The sequence below is a fragment of the Lactuca virosa genome, chromosome 8 (genome assembly GCF_052849685.1).
Source record: "Lactuca virosa cultivar CGN04683 chromosome 8, Lactuca_virosa_CGN04683_v6, whole genome shotgun sequence".
NCBI classification, from domain to species: domain Eukaryota; kingdom Viridiplantae; phylum Streptophyta; class Magnoliopsida; order Asterales; family Asteraceae; genus Lactuca; species Lactuca virosa.
In genome coordinates this window covers 158,081,437-158,095,396 of record NC_136433.1, presented here as the reverse complement: position 1 = coordinate 158,095,396, position 13,960 = coordinate 158,081,437, and positions in this window count along the sequence as shown.

The following is a 13,960-nucleotide window of genomic DNA, read 5'->3' as shown; positions in this document are numbered from 1 at the left end:
TCGGAATCATGAATATATGAGTTCATTGTTTGGCGTGTTAAAGAAAAAAGTATCAAATAATCATGGACACTTTTTGGAACCAATACAACTACTTGTTTCCTGCCTTTTTCCATTTGTATCTCCTCAAAAAAAAAAAAAAAAAAAAAAAAAAAAAAAAAAAAAAAAAAAAAAACAACATGAATTAAGAACCTTTTAGACTACGGATTCAAGATGTGTAAGGATTGAAGTTTACATGTTATGAAACCATTTCCACGCAATGACACATGTATGACGATGATATTCCAAGTAAAAAACTTTAATTGGCCCACAACAAGAATCAGGGGCAATAGCGACAAGATGACAAATTCCAACGCCATAGATATACCTATAGTGACACGTCTTTGCTAAAGGGGACCTACAGCGACGACAAAAGGGGTCTACAGAGACGAAGTTGTAGCTAGTGACTACACCTATAGCGACGAAGTTTTTCGTCTCCATAGCTTGTTATTCATTCATTGCTTACATACCCAACTCCATGTGATGTGCCACGTGCCCATGGCTACATATTTTTTCTTTTCCTTAAAAAAATTAACATGGATGTACCATATAATTCTCCCATCTTGAAAAACATAGGAAGTGGTTACATCGCTCCAAAACACGAAACATTCACCTTCAAGTTTTTGTCTCTTATTTTTTGCCTTAAAGGCTATTTTGCCTTTCTATCTGACTAGTCACCTCCACTAGAAGATTAAAGAAGGATTGATGAAGAAGCAATTTTAGACGGTGAACAATTTTTCCATAAGGGTGTCTGTCCATATGAAAATTTTGCATGATGGAAACATGCTCTCGAGGTTTCATCTTCTAGCCCATGCAATGCGCAACTATAGTTTTTGTGGTATGGGCTCCATTCTTTATCGATTTCAGCCATTGATAGGCTGTCTTCAAAAACAAAATGACGTATTACCACAAAAGCTCCGGTGGCCATCTCTCTTTATTTGTGAAGGTGTGTGCCTGAAAATACTAAACTAACAAATGTTGTTTTGAATGCTTTTTGTGGGTGTTGTGCTGACTATGATATGCTAGTTCATGTGTGAAATTTAAATAGAATTTAAATACTATAAGGGTTTCCTTACCCGTGGATTTGGTAGGAGTTATCAATGATACCTTAAAATTATGTTGAAGAATTCAAGGAACATTTTCTCAGGATGCTTCATCTCAACAAAGGTCCCTACAAATAATAACGAATTGTTTGAAGGAATTTTATGCTATTACCTTTGGTCCTTTGGATTCTCAGAAAGAGTGAGCATCTTGTTTTGTTTTTTCCTTGTCTTTGCTTTGGTAGCTCACTAGAAGACATGATCTCTAACGTTTGGTGTTCGAGTTAAATTGACTTTTATAGAATCTATACTGGCATAACTTATATAGTTAACACATGCAAACCTTGTCTTTGGAATAAAAGTTATATTCAACTGAACTATTTTGTTTATATGTGATTCTTTATATTATCCTTTGGAAAATAAAAGTTATGTTCAAAAGAATCTTTTTATTATACACGATTCTTTGTTCTATTTTTGCTATTGTCCAAGAATTCCTATTGTTTATATGTTTTCCTATTTTCATCTTGATTTTTTGTTTTGTTTGTATCAGGTCTTCAAGTCAACGTAAGCTTCGATTTTTGATCTATCAAGTTGATTTCTAGTGTATAACACAAATGTCAATAGTTGCTTGTATTGCTTGACTTCTCTAAGTTCCTGATTATTTTATTTTGGATACGATCATATCTGACTTTAAATGAAGTTTATTTCACTTTTGGAATGTAAATCCTGTCTAACCTGATATTACTATTTTTGCACATGCTTATGTTCTCCATCAATATTGTACATACTATTAGTATTTCCACACAAAATGATACAATGAAGACTGAAAAACGGGTAGACTCCTTGAAGGAATGTTTTCTTTTTTGAGTATTTCTATATAGCAATCCCTGACCTACTAGGGGTAAAAAAAACTAGTGGATTTTATGCGATTATTTAGGTTGTTTGGTGGAAATCGTTTAGCAAACGGTCGTTACTGACAGCAACTTTTTTTTTATATGTGTTTGGTTGCATTATTCAAGTAGTTAATTGTGTTTAGATGACTAGTTAGTTTAATTAAGTGCATGTACTACAAAGTGGGTAGTAATTATTGACATGTTTTTTCTGTCGCTATATTTGGTTAGATCCGTCGGTAAAAATTACCCATACGTTGCAAAATTTTGGTCAGTTGCAATTCCTTATATGTAGTATACATTACCAATGACTTTGGCCATCCCTAGTGTGGCAGTTTTCTAATAGGATTAGAATCAGATGAAATTAAATTCTATAGTAAAATTAACTATTATTATGTTTTAGATCGAGTGCATTTGGAGCATGTATTTTTTATAAGATCACAACAGTGGTTATAATTGTTTTTCAGAAAACAGTGACATTTTAAGATTAGTTTTAAAAAACATGTAAAAGTACTTATATCATTTTTTTCAATAAAAGGCAGAATTTTAAAAGTGACATATCTTGATCATCCATTCTCTCATGGGTAGAAAGCATACCCATTTTTTCTTTACATGCTTTTCTACAGTTGGCCATTTCCCATTCTTCTTTATACTCCAGGTTCGAACTAAATTTTTTCTACTAAACCAGTATACTCTTTCCTCGCGCACTTCATTAAATCTCCAGAGACAGAGTATGTAGAGACACAGGTTGCTCCCACAAAAAATATCTTGTGTACAAATGTCATCAAACAGCTGGCGTGCACATTAAAGGATTGATAATTTGTTGTACAGGACCATCAATCGGTTGATGATATGAGACTCTAGCATGATCCCATAAATCAGTATGTGGGCATGAATCGTTTGAAACAAGATTCCTCATGCATAAAATTCCACCGACCCAGATCAGCACTTGATGATTAAACCAACCGATCAGCACAGGAGAGTCTTCTCGGGTATTGTTCAAGATGATACTACTGGGAGAGATTTCATGAACCGGATGATTTTGATAAAAAAGAAGAAGACATGATTGATTTGAGAGGATACTCTGTTCGATAGATGAATTTTCCCTTGTGTCTTGTCATTGTTCAAAAGATGAAGTTTCTCTGGTTTTCTTGTGAATTGTCATGTGCACATCAATTTCTTTGTGCTAGTTGCAATGATGAGTTTGGGAAGAAAGGGAAGGCTAAGTCTTCCACTTGCAGAGGAAACCATATTTTATGAAGGTTTATCACTTGCACTGGAAGACTGAATGGGGTTTATGGTAACAGTTTTGGACAAAAACAATTAATGTTCCATGATTTTTTCTTTCTGTATGATATTCTCTGTTGATGGAAACAAGCTGTCGGGATTTCATCTTTCGATCTATGCAATGCACAGCTGCAGTTTTTATGGTATGGTCTTCGCTCTTTGTCGATTTCCGACATTGAAAGGCTCCCTTCAAAAACACAATGAAGCATCATCGCAGCTGCGCCAGTGTCCATTACTGTTTGTTAGTGCCTGAATATACTACAATGAAATGATGTTTTAATTTGTTTATGTGGGAGGTGTGGTGATGGTGTTATGTGTGATTGTATTAATATTTTTTTATCAAGGTTTATATAATAGAAGGATCTGATTAAGGGGTGGATTTGGTAGGAGTTGTCTAGGAAGAAAAGATACCAAAAAGTTACTTTGTGTAGTTCTAGGACGATTTGGCCTAGATGCTTCATTGAAACCAAGATCTCACAAAAGGAATTCAATGATATTCAATTGTCCCTGGGATTCTCAGAAACTGTGAGCATCTGGTTTTGTTTTTCTTTGCCTTGGCTTTGGTAGCTTACTAGAAGACATGGATCCTTGTTTAACATTTGGTGTTTGAGTTTACATTCCTTTTATAGAATCTTTTCAAGCATAAAGTTTTATTATCAAGTTAGGTAGACGTAGGTCATAACCATGTCTTTGAAGAAATAAGTTAATGTTTTTGGCCATATGTGATTCTTTGTTTTTATCTAAGAATTCCTATTGTTATGCGCTTTTCCTATTTTTATGGAATTTGTTGGTTTTACCAACTTATGAAATGAACTTAGGGTTCTACATCTGATCTATGAACCTATTATCTTGTACAAGACGATTTCCCTAATATTGCTTATAGTGCTCGACGTCAGCATGCAAGTTCCCAAATGCTTTTTTTGGTCTTTGCTTATGAGCAGAACATGCAAGAATAGTAACAATGTATGTTTTTATATCGATTTCATTGGGTTTTTGATTTTATGTGCTGTAATACAAATGATATTTCTTTTCCTTTTTCACGTGATTTTTGTTTTTGGTTTGACTATATGCTGAAAGGTTGGCTTTGTTTTAAAAGACTAACATAGATTTTGTAGTTTTAGGAAATATAAATATGTGCATAGTTCATACGAAAAGCATAATCAACATTTTTTAATCATAGAAGATGGCTTTTCATAGGACTAACCAACAAAAAGTGAGTAGCATCTTAATACTTGTTGATTTTATTATATATGCAGAAGTGATTCTCTAGAAAATTGTGCCCCCATAATAACTAGCAAATATTTGGCTTGACGCTGTCTTAAACTATATGAAAATAGTTTTAACAAATTTAATTTAGCACAAATTCATGGAATCCGGAAGCATGTCTTTATATTGATGACTTTCAATGGTTTTTTTTTCTTTTTTTTAATGAAAATGAGGAGCACTAAACCTAGCAAATGGAAATGGCAGAGCTTGCATATTTATCTTGCTCGCTTTCGATATCCATGGAAGAAATGTCGAAATTTTATTGTGAATGTCTTTTTCTTTTTGGAGAATCATGAATGAGTCACATGCTTCGTCTATTTTTGGCTACCATAAATTACTTATTAATCACGTCTCCACGACCCTAAAAGTTATATTTTGATCAAAGTTGATGGCAATATTAAATTCCTTATTCAAAGGTGGGCTAATAGGAATCAAGTTAATGACGTGAAATTGTAGAAAACAATATCAGCACAGGCTTAACCATTTACCAGAGGACATGTAGTGTGAAATATCAATCACATATATATTTTCTTCAATAAGTATAAGCACTTTCACGAACAACCATTTTTAGTGCAATTTGGTAAACCTTACATCATCGGAATCATGAATATATGAATTCATTGTGTGGCGTGTTAAAGAAAAAAGTATCAAATAATCATGGACACTTTTTGGAACCAATACAACTACTTGTTTCCTGCCTTTTTCCATTTGTATCTCCTCAAAAAAAAATAATAAAAATAATAAATTAAAAAATAAAAATAAAACAACATGAATTAAGAACCTTTTAAACTACAGATTCAAGATGTGTAGGGATTGAAGTTTACATGTTATGAAACCATTTCCACGCAATGACACATGTAAGATGATGATATTCCGAGTAAAAAACTTTAATTGGCCCACAACAAGAATCCGGGGCAATAGCGATAAGACCTAAGGCGATGACAAATTCCAAAGCCATAGATATACCTATAGTGACACGTCTTTGCTAAAGGGGACCTACAGCGACGACAAAAGGGGTCTATAGAGACGAAGTTGTAGCTAGTGACTACACCTATGGCGACGAAGTTTTTCGTCTCCATAGCTTGTTATTCATTAATTGCTTACAGACCCGACTCCATGTGATGTGCCACGTGCCCATGGCTACATATTTTTTCTTTTCCTTAAAAAATTAACATGGATGTACCATATAATTCTCCCATCTTGAAAAACATAGGAAGTGGTTACATCGCTCCAAAACACGAAACATTCACCTTCAAGTTTTTGTCTCTTATTTGTTGCCTTAAAGGCTATTTTGCCTTTCTATCCGACTAGTCACCTCCACTAGAAGATTAAAGAAGGATTGATGAAGAAGCAATTTTAGACGGTGAACAATTTTTCCATAAGGGTGTCTGTCCATATGAAAATTTTGCATGATGGAAACATGCTCTCGAGGTTTCATCTTCTAGCCTATGCAATGCGCAACTATAGTTTTTGTGGTATGGGCTCCATTCTTTATCGATTTCAGACATTGATAGGCTCCCTTCAAAAACAAAATGACGTATTACCACAACAACTCTGGTGGCCATCTCTCTTTATTTGTGAAGGTGTGTGCCTGAAAATACTAAACTAACAAATGTTGTTTTGAATGCTTTTTGTGGGTGTTGTGCTGACGATGATATGCTAGTTCATGTGTGAAATTTAAATAGGATTTAAATACTATAGGGTTTCCTTACCCGTGGATTTGGTAGGAGTTATCAATGATACCTTAAAATTATGTTGAAGAATTCATCTCAACAAAGGTCCCTACAAATAATAACGAATTGTTTGAAGGAATTTAATGCTATTACCTATGGTCCTTTGGATTCTCAAAAAGAGTGAGCATCTTGTTTTGTTTTTTCCTTGTCTTTGCTTTGGTAGCTCACTAGAAGACATGATCTCTAACGTTTGGTGTTCGAGTTAAATTGACTTTTATAGAATCTATACTGGCATAACTTATATAGTTAACACATGCAAACCTTGTCTTTGGAATAAAAGTTATATTCAACTGAACTATTTTGTTTATATGTGATTCTTTATATTATCCTTTGGAAAATAAAAGTTATGTTCAAAAGAATCTTTTTATTATACACGATTCTTTGTTCTATTTTTGCTATTGTCCAAGAATTCCTATTGTTTATATGTTTTCCTATTTTCATCTTGATTTTTTGTTTTGTTTGTATCAGGTCTTCAAGTCAACGTAAGCTTCGATTTTTGATCTATCAAGTTGATTTCTAGTGTATAACACAAATGTCAATAGTTGCTTGTATTGCTTGACTTCTCTAAGTTCCTGATTATTTTATTTTGGATACGATCATATCTGACTTTAAATGAAGTTTATTTCACTTTTGGAATGTAAATCCTGTCTAACCTGATATTACTATTTTTGCACATGCTTATGTTCTCCATCAATATTGTACATACTATTAGTATTTCCACACAAAATGATACAATGAAGACTGAAAAACGGGTAGACTCCTTGAAGGAATGTTTTCTTTTTTGAGTATTTCTATATAGCAATCCCTGACCTACTAGGGGTAAAAAAAACTAGTGGATTTTATGCGATTATTTAGGTTGTTTGGTGGAAATCGTTTAGCAAACGGTCGTTACTGACAGCAACTTTTTTTTTATATGTGTTTGGTTGCATTATTCAAGTAGTTAATTGTGTTTAGATGACTAGTTAGTTTAATTAAGTGCATGTACTACAAAGTGGGTAGTAATTATTGACATGTTTTTTCTGTCGCTATATTTGGTTAGATCCGTCGGTAAAAATTACCCATACGTTGCAAAATTTTGGTCAGTTGCAATTCCTTATATGTAGTATACATTACCAATGACTTTGGCCATCCCTAGTGTGGCAGTTTTCTAATAGGATTAGAATCAGATGAAATTAAATTCTATAGTAAAATTAACTATTATTATGTTTTAGATCGAGTGCATTTGGAGCATGTATTTTTTATAAGATCACAACAGTGGTTATAATTGTTTTTCAGAAAACAGTGACATTTTAAGATTAGTTTTAAAAAACATGTAAAAGTACTTATATCATTTTTTTCAATAAAAGGCAGAATTTTAAAAGTGACATATCTTGATCATCCATTCTCTCATGGGTAGAAAGCATACCCATTTTTTCTTTACATGCTTTTCTACAGTTGGCCATTTCCCATTCTTCTTTATACTCCAGGTTCGAACTAAATTTTTTCTACTAAACCAGTATACTCTTTCCTCGCGCACTTCATTAAATCTCCAGAGACAGAGTATGTAGAGACACAGGTTGCTCCCACAAAAAATATCTTGTGTACAAATGTCATCAAACAGCTGGCGTGCACATTAAAGGATTGATAATTTCTTGTACAGGACCATCAATCGGTTGATGATATGAGACTCTAGCATGATCCCATAAATCAGTATGTGGGCATGAATCGTTTGAAACAAGATTCCTCATGCATAAAATTCCACCGACCCAGATCAGCACTTGATGATTAAACCAACCGATCAGCACAGGAGAGTCTTCTCGGGTATTGTTCAAGATGATACTACTGGGAGAGATTTCATGAACCGGATGATTTTGATAAAAAAGAAGAAGACATGATTGATTTGAGAGGATACTCTGTTCGATAGATGAATTTTCCCTTGTGTCTTGTCATTGTTCAAAAGATGAAGTTTCTCTGGTTTTCTTGTGAATTGTCATGTGCACATCAATTTCTTTGTGCTAGTTGCAATGATGAGTTTGGGAAGAAAGGGAAGGCTAAGTCTTCCACTTGCAGAGGAAACCATATTTTATGAAGGTTTATCACTTGCACTGGAAGACTGAATGGGGTTTATGGTAACAGTTTTGGACAAAAACAATTAATGTTCCATGATTTTTTCTTTCTGTATGATATTCTCTGTTGATGGAAACAAGCTGTCGGGATTTCATCTTTCGATCTATGCAATGCACAGCTGCAGTTTTTATGGTATGGTCTTCGCTCTTTGTCGATTTCCGACATTGAAAGGCTCCCTTCAAAAACACAATGAAGCATCATCGCAGCTGCGCCAGTGTCCATTACTGTTTGTTAGTGCCTGAATATACTACAATGAAATGATGTTTTAATTTGTTTATGTGGGAGGTGTGGTGATGGTGTTATGTGTGATTGTATTAATATTTTTTTATCAAGGTTTATATAATAGAAGGATCTGATTAAGGGGTGGATTTGGTAGGAGTTGTCTAGGAAGAAAAGATACCAAAAAGTTACTTTGTGTAGTTCTAGGACGATTTGGCCTAGATGCTTCATTGAAACCAAGATCTCACAAAAGGAATTCAATGATATTCAATTGTCCCTGGGTTCTCAGAAACTGTGAGCATCTGGTTTTGTTTTTCTTTGCCTTGGCTTTGGTAGCTTACTAGAAGACATGGATCCTTGTTTAACATTTGGTGTTTGAGTTTACATTCCTTTTATAGAATCTTTTCAAGCATAAAGTTTTATTATCAAGTTAGGTAGACGTAGGTCATAACCATGTCTTTGAAGAAATAAGTTAATGTTTTTGGCCATATGTGATTCTTTGTTTTTATCTAAGAATTCCTATTGTTATGCGCTTTTCCTATTTTTATGGAATTTGTTGGTTTTACCAACTTATGAAATGAACTTAGGGTTCTACATCTGATCTATGAACCTATTATCTTGTACAAGACGATTTCCCTAATATTGCTTATAGTGCTCGACGTCAGCATGCAAGTTCCCAAATGCTTTTTTTGGTCTTTGCTTATGAGCAGAACATGCAAGAATAGTAACAATGTATGTTTTTATATCGATTTCATTGGGTTTTTGATTTTATGTGCTGTAATACAAATGATATTTCTTTTCCTTTTTCACGTGATTTTTGTTTTTGGTTTGACTATATGCTGAAAGGTTGGCTTTGTTTTAAAAGACTAACATAGATTTTGTAGTTTTAGGAAATATAAATATGTGCATAGTTCATACGAAAAGCATAATCAACATTTTTTAATCATAGAAGATGGCTTTTCATAGGACTAACCAACAAAAAGTGAGTAGCATCTTAATACTTGTTGATTTTATTATATATGCAGAAGTGATTCTCTAGAAAATTGTGCCCCCATAATAACTAGCAAATATTTGGCTTGACGCTGTCTTAAACTATATGAAAATAGTTTTAACAAATTTAATTTAGCACAAATTCATGGAATCCGGAAGCATGTCTTTATATTGATGACTTTCAATGGTTTTTTTTTCTTTTTTTTAATGAAAATGAGGAGCACTAAACCTAGCAAATGGAAATGGCAGAGCTTGCATATTTATCTTGCTCGCTTTCGATATCCATGGAAGAAATGTCGAAATTTTATTGTGAATGTCTTTTTCTTTTTGGAGAATCATGAATGAGTCACATGCTTCGTCTATTTTTGGCTACCATAAATTACTTATTAATCACGTCTCCACGACCCTAAAAGTTATATTTTGATCAAAGTTGATGGCAATATTAAATTCCTTATTCAAAGGTGGGCTAATAGGAATCAAGTTAATGACGTGAAATTGTAGAAAACAATATCAGCACAGGCTTAACCATTTACCAGAGGACATGTAGTGTGAAATATCAATCACATATATATTTTCTTCAATAAGTATAAGCACTTTCACGAACAACCATTTTTAGTGCAATTTGGTAAACCTTACATCATCGGAATCATGAATATATGAATTCATTGTGTGGCGTGTTAAAGAAAAAAGTATCAAATAATCATGGACACTTTTTGGAACCAATACAACTACTTGTTTCCTGCCTTTTTCCATTTGTATCTCCTCAAAAAAAAATAATAAAAATAATAAATTAAAAAATAAAAATAAAACAACATGAATTAAGAACCTTTTAAACTACAGATTCAAGATGTGTAGGGATTGAAGTTTACATGTTATGAAACCATTTCCACGCAATGACACATGTAAGATGATGATATTCCGAGTAAAAAACTTTAATTGGCCCACAACAAGAATCCGGGGCAATAGCGATAAGACCTAAGGCGATGACAAATTCCAAAGCCATAGATATACCTATAGTGACACGTCTTTGCTAAAGGGGACCTACAGCGACGACAAAAGGGGTCTATAGAGACGAAGTTGTAGCTAGTGACTACACCTATGGCGACGAAGTTTTTCGTCTCCATAGCTTGTTATTCATTAATTGCTTACAGACCCGACTCCATGTGATGTGCCACGTGCCCATGGCTACATATTTTTTCTTTTCCTTAAAAAATTAACATGGATGTACCATATAATTCTCCCATCTTGAAAAACATAGGAAGTGGTTACATCGCTCCAAAACACGAAACATTCACCTTCAAGTTTTTGTCTCTTATTTGTTGCCTTAAAGGCTATTTTGCCTTTCTATCCGACTAGTCACCTCCACTAGAAGATTAAAGAAGGATTGATGAAGAAGCAATTTTAGACGGTGAACAATTTTTCCATAAGGGTGTCTGTCCATATGAAAATTTTGCATGATGGAAACATGCTCTCGAGGTTTCATCTTCTAGCCTATGCAATGCGCAACTATAGTTTTTGTGGTATGGGCTCCATTCTTTATCGATTTCAGACATTGATAGGCTCCCTTCAAAAACAAAATGACGTATTACCACAACAACTCTGGTGGCCATCTCTCTTTATTTGTGAAGGTGTGTGCCTGAAAATACTAAACTAACAAATGTTGTTTTGAATGCTTTTTGTGGGTGTTGTGCTGACGATGATATGCTAGTTCATGTGTGAAATTTAAATAGGATTTAAATACTATAGGGTTTCCTTACCCGTGGATTTGGTAGGAGTTATCAATGATACCTTAAAATTATGTTGAAGAATTCATCTCAACAAAGGTCCCTACAAATAATAACGAATTGTTTGAAGGAATTTAATGCTATTACCTATGGTCCTTTGGATTCTCAAAAAGAGTGAGCATCTTGTTTTGTTTTTTCCTTGGCTTTGCTTTGCTAGCTCACTAGAAGACATGATCTTTGTTAAACGTTTGGTGTTCGAGTTAAATTGACTTTTATAGAATCTATACTGGCATAACTTATATAGTTAATACATGCAAACCTTGCCTTTGGAATAAAAGTTATATTCAACTGAACTATTTTATTTATATGTGATTCTTTGTATTATCCTTTGGAAAATAAAAGTTATGTTCAAAAGAATCTTTTTATTATACACGATTCTTTGTTCTATTTTTGCTATTGTCCAAGAATTCCTATTGTTTATATGTTTTCCTATTTTCATCTTGATTTTTTGTTTTGTTTGTATCAGGTCTTCAAGTCAACGTAAGCTTCGATTTTTGATCTATCAACTTGATTTCTAGTGTATAACACAAATGTCAATAGTTGCTTGTATTGCTTGAGTTCTCTAAGTTCCTGATTATTTTATTTTGCATACGATCATATCTGACTTTAAATCAAGTTTATTTCACTTTTGGAATGTAAATCCTGTCTAACCTGATATTACTATTTTTGCACATGCTTATGTTCTCCATCAATATTGTACATACTATTAGTATTTCCACACAAAATGATACAATGAAGACTGGAAAACGGGTAGACTCCTTGAAGGAATGTTTTCTTTTTTGAGTATTTCTATATAGCAATCCCTGATCTACTAGGGGTAAAAAAAACTAGTGGATTTTATGCGATTATTTAGGTTATTTGGTGGAAATCTTTTAGCAAACGGTCGGTACTGACAGCAACTTATTTTTATTTTAGATGTGTTTGCTTGCATCATTCAAGTAGTTAATTGTGTTTAGATGACTAGTTAGTTTAATTAAGTGCATGTACTACAAAGTGGGTAGTAATTGTTGACATGTTTTTTCTGTCGTTATATTTGGTTAGATCCGTCGGGAAAAATTACCCATCCGTTGCAAAATTTTGGTCAGTTGCAATTCCTTATATGTAGAATACATTACCAATGACTTTGGCCGTCGCTAGTGTGGCAGTTTTCTAATAGGATTAGAATCAGATGAAATAAAATTCTATAGTAAAATTAACTATTATTATGTTTTAGATGGAGTGCATTTGGAGCATGTATTTTTTATAAGATCACAACAGTGGTTATAATTGTTTTTTCAGAAAACAGTGACATTTTAAGATTAGTTTTAAAAAACATGTAAAAGTACTTATATCATTTTTTTCAATAAAAGGCAGAATTTTAAAAGTGACATATCTTGATCATCCATTCTCTCATGGGTAGAAAGCATACCCATTTTTTCTTTACATGCTTTTCTACAGTTGGCCATTTCCCATTCTTCTTTATACTCCAGGTTCGAACTAAATTTTTTCTACTAAACCTGTATACTCTTTCCTCGCGCACTTCATTAAATCTCCAGAGACAGAGTATGTAGAGACACAGGTTGCTCCCACAAAAAATATCTTGTGTACAAATGTCATCAAACAGCTGGCGTGCACATTAAAGGATTGATAATTTGTTGTACAGGACCATCAATCGGTTGATGATATGAGACTCTAGCATGATCCCATAAATCAGTATGTGGGCATGAATCGTTTGAAACAAGATTCCTCATGCATAAAATTCCACCGACCCAGATCAGCACTTGATGATTAAACCAACCGATCAGCACAGGAGAGTCTTCTCGGGTATTGTTCAAGATGATACTACTGGGAGAGATTTCATGAACCGGATGATTTTGATAAAAAAGAAGAAGACATGATTGATTTGAGAGGATACTCTGTTCGATAGATGAATTTTCCCTTGTGTCTTGTCATTGTTCAAAAGATGAAGTTTCTCTGGTTTTCTTGTGAATTGTCATGTGCACATCAAGTTCTTTGTGCTAGTTGCAATGATGTTTTGGAAGAAAGGGAAAGCTAACTCTTCCACTTGCAGAGGAAACCATATTTTATGAAGGTTTATCACTTGCACTGGAAGACTTAATGGGGTTTATTGTAACAGTTTTGGACAACGAACAATTAATGTTCCATGATTTTTTCTTTCTGTATGATATTCTCTGTTGATGGAAACAAGCTGTCGGGATTTCATCTTTCGATCTATGCAATGCACAGCTGCAGCTTTTATGGTATGGTCTCCGCTCTTTGTCGATTTCCCACATTGAAAGGCTCCCTTCAAATATTTAATAACATATCTTTTGGAATTTATTAAGTATTGTTTTTAATATAATATATATGAACATGAACATATAAATGTTATCATATAACAATGTACATCAGTATATATGTATTTATTGTAGATTATCTAAACAACGCATGGAACATACAGAGTGTGCATTAAAATGGAGGACAGCTAGTACATACACTTTTTGCAATTCCTAATTAATTTTTCCCAACTAAGGCGGGGAGCATCATTTATCTCTTTATAAGAGCACGAGATGAATCCTTTCTCTTTCTGTACAGTGAATGATCACATTGATTTGAAAAATGAGCTGAGC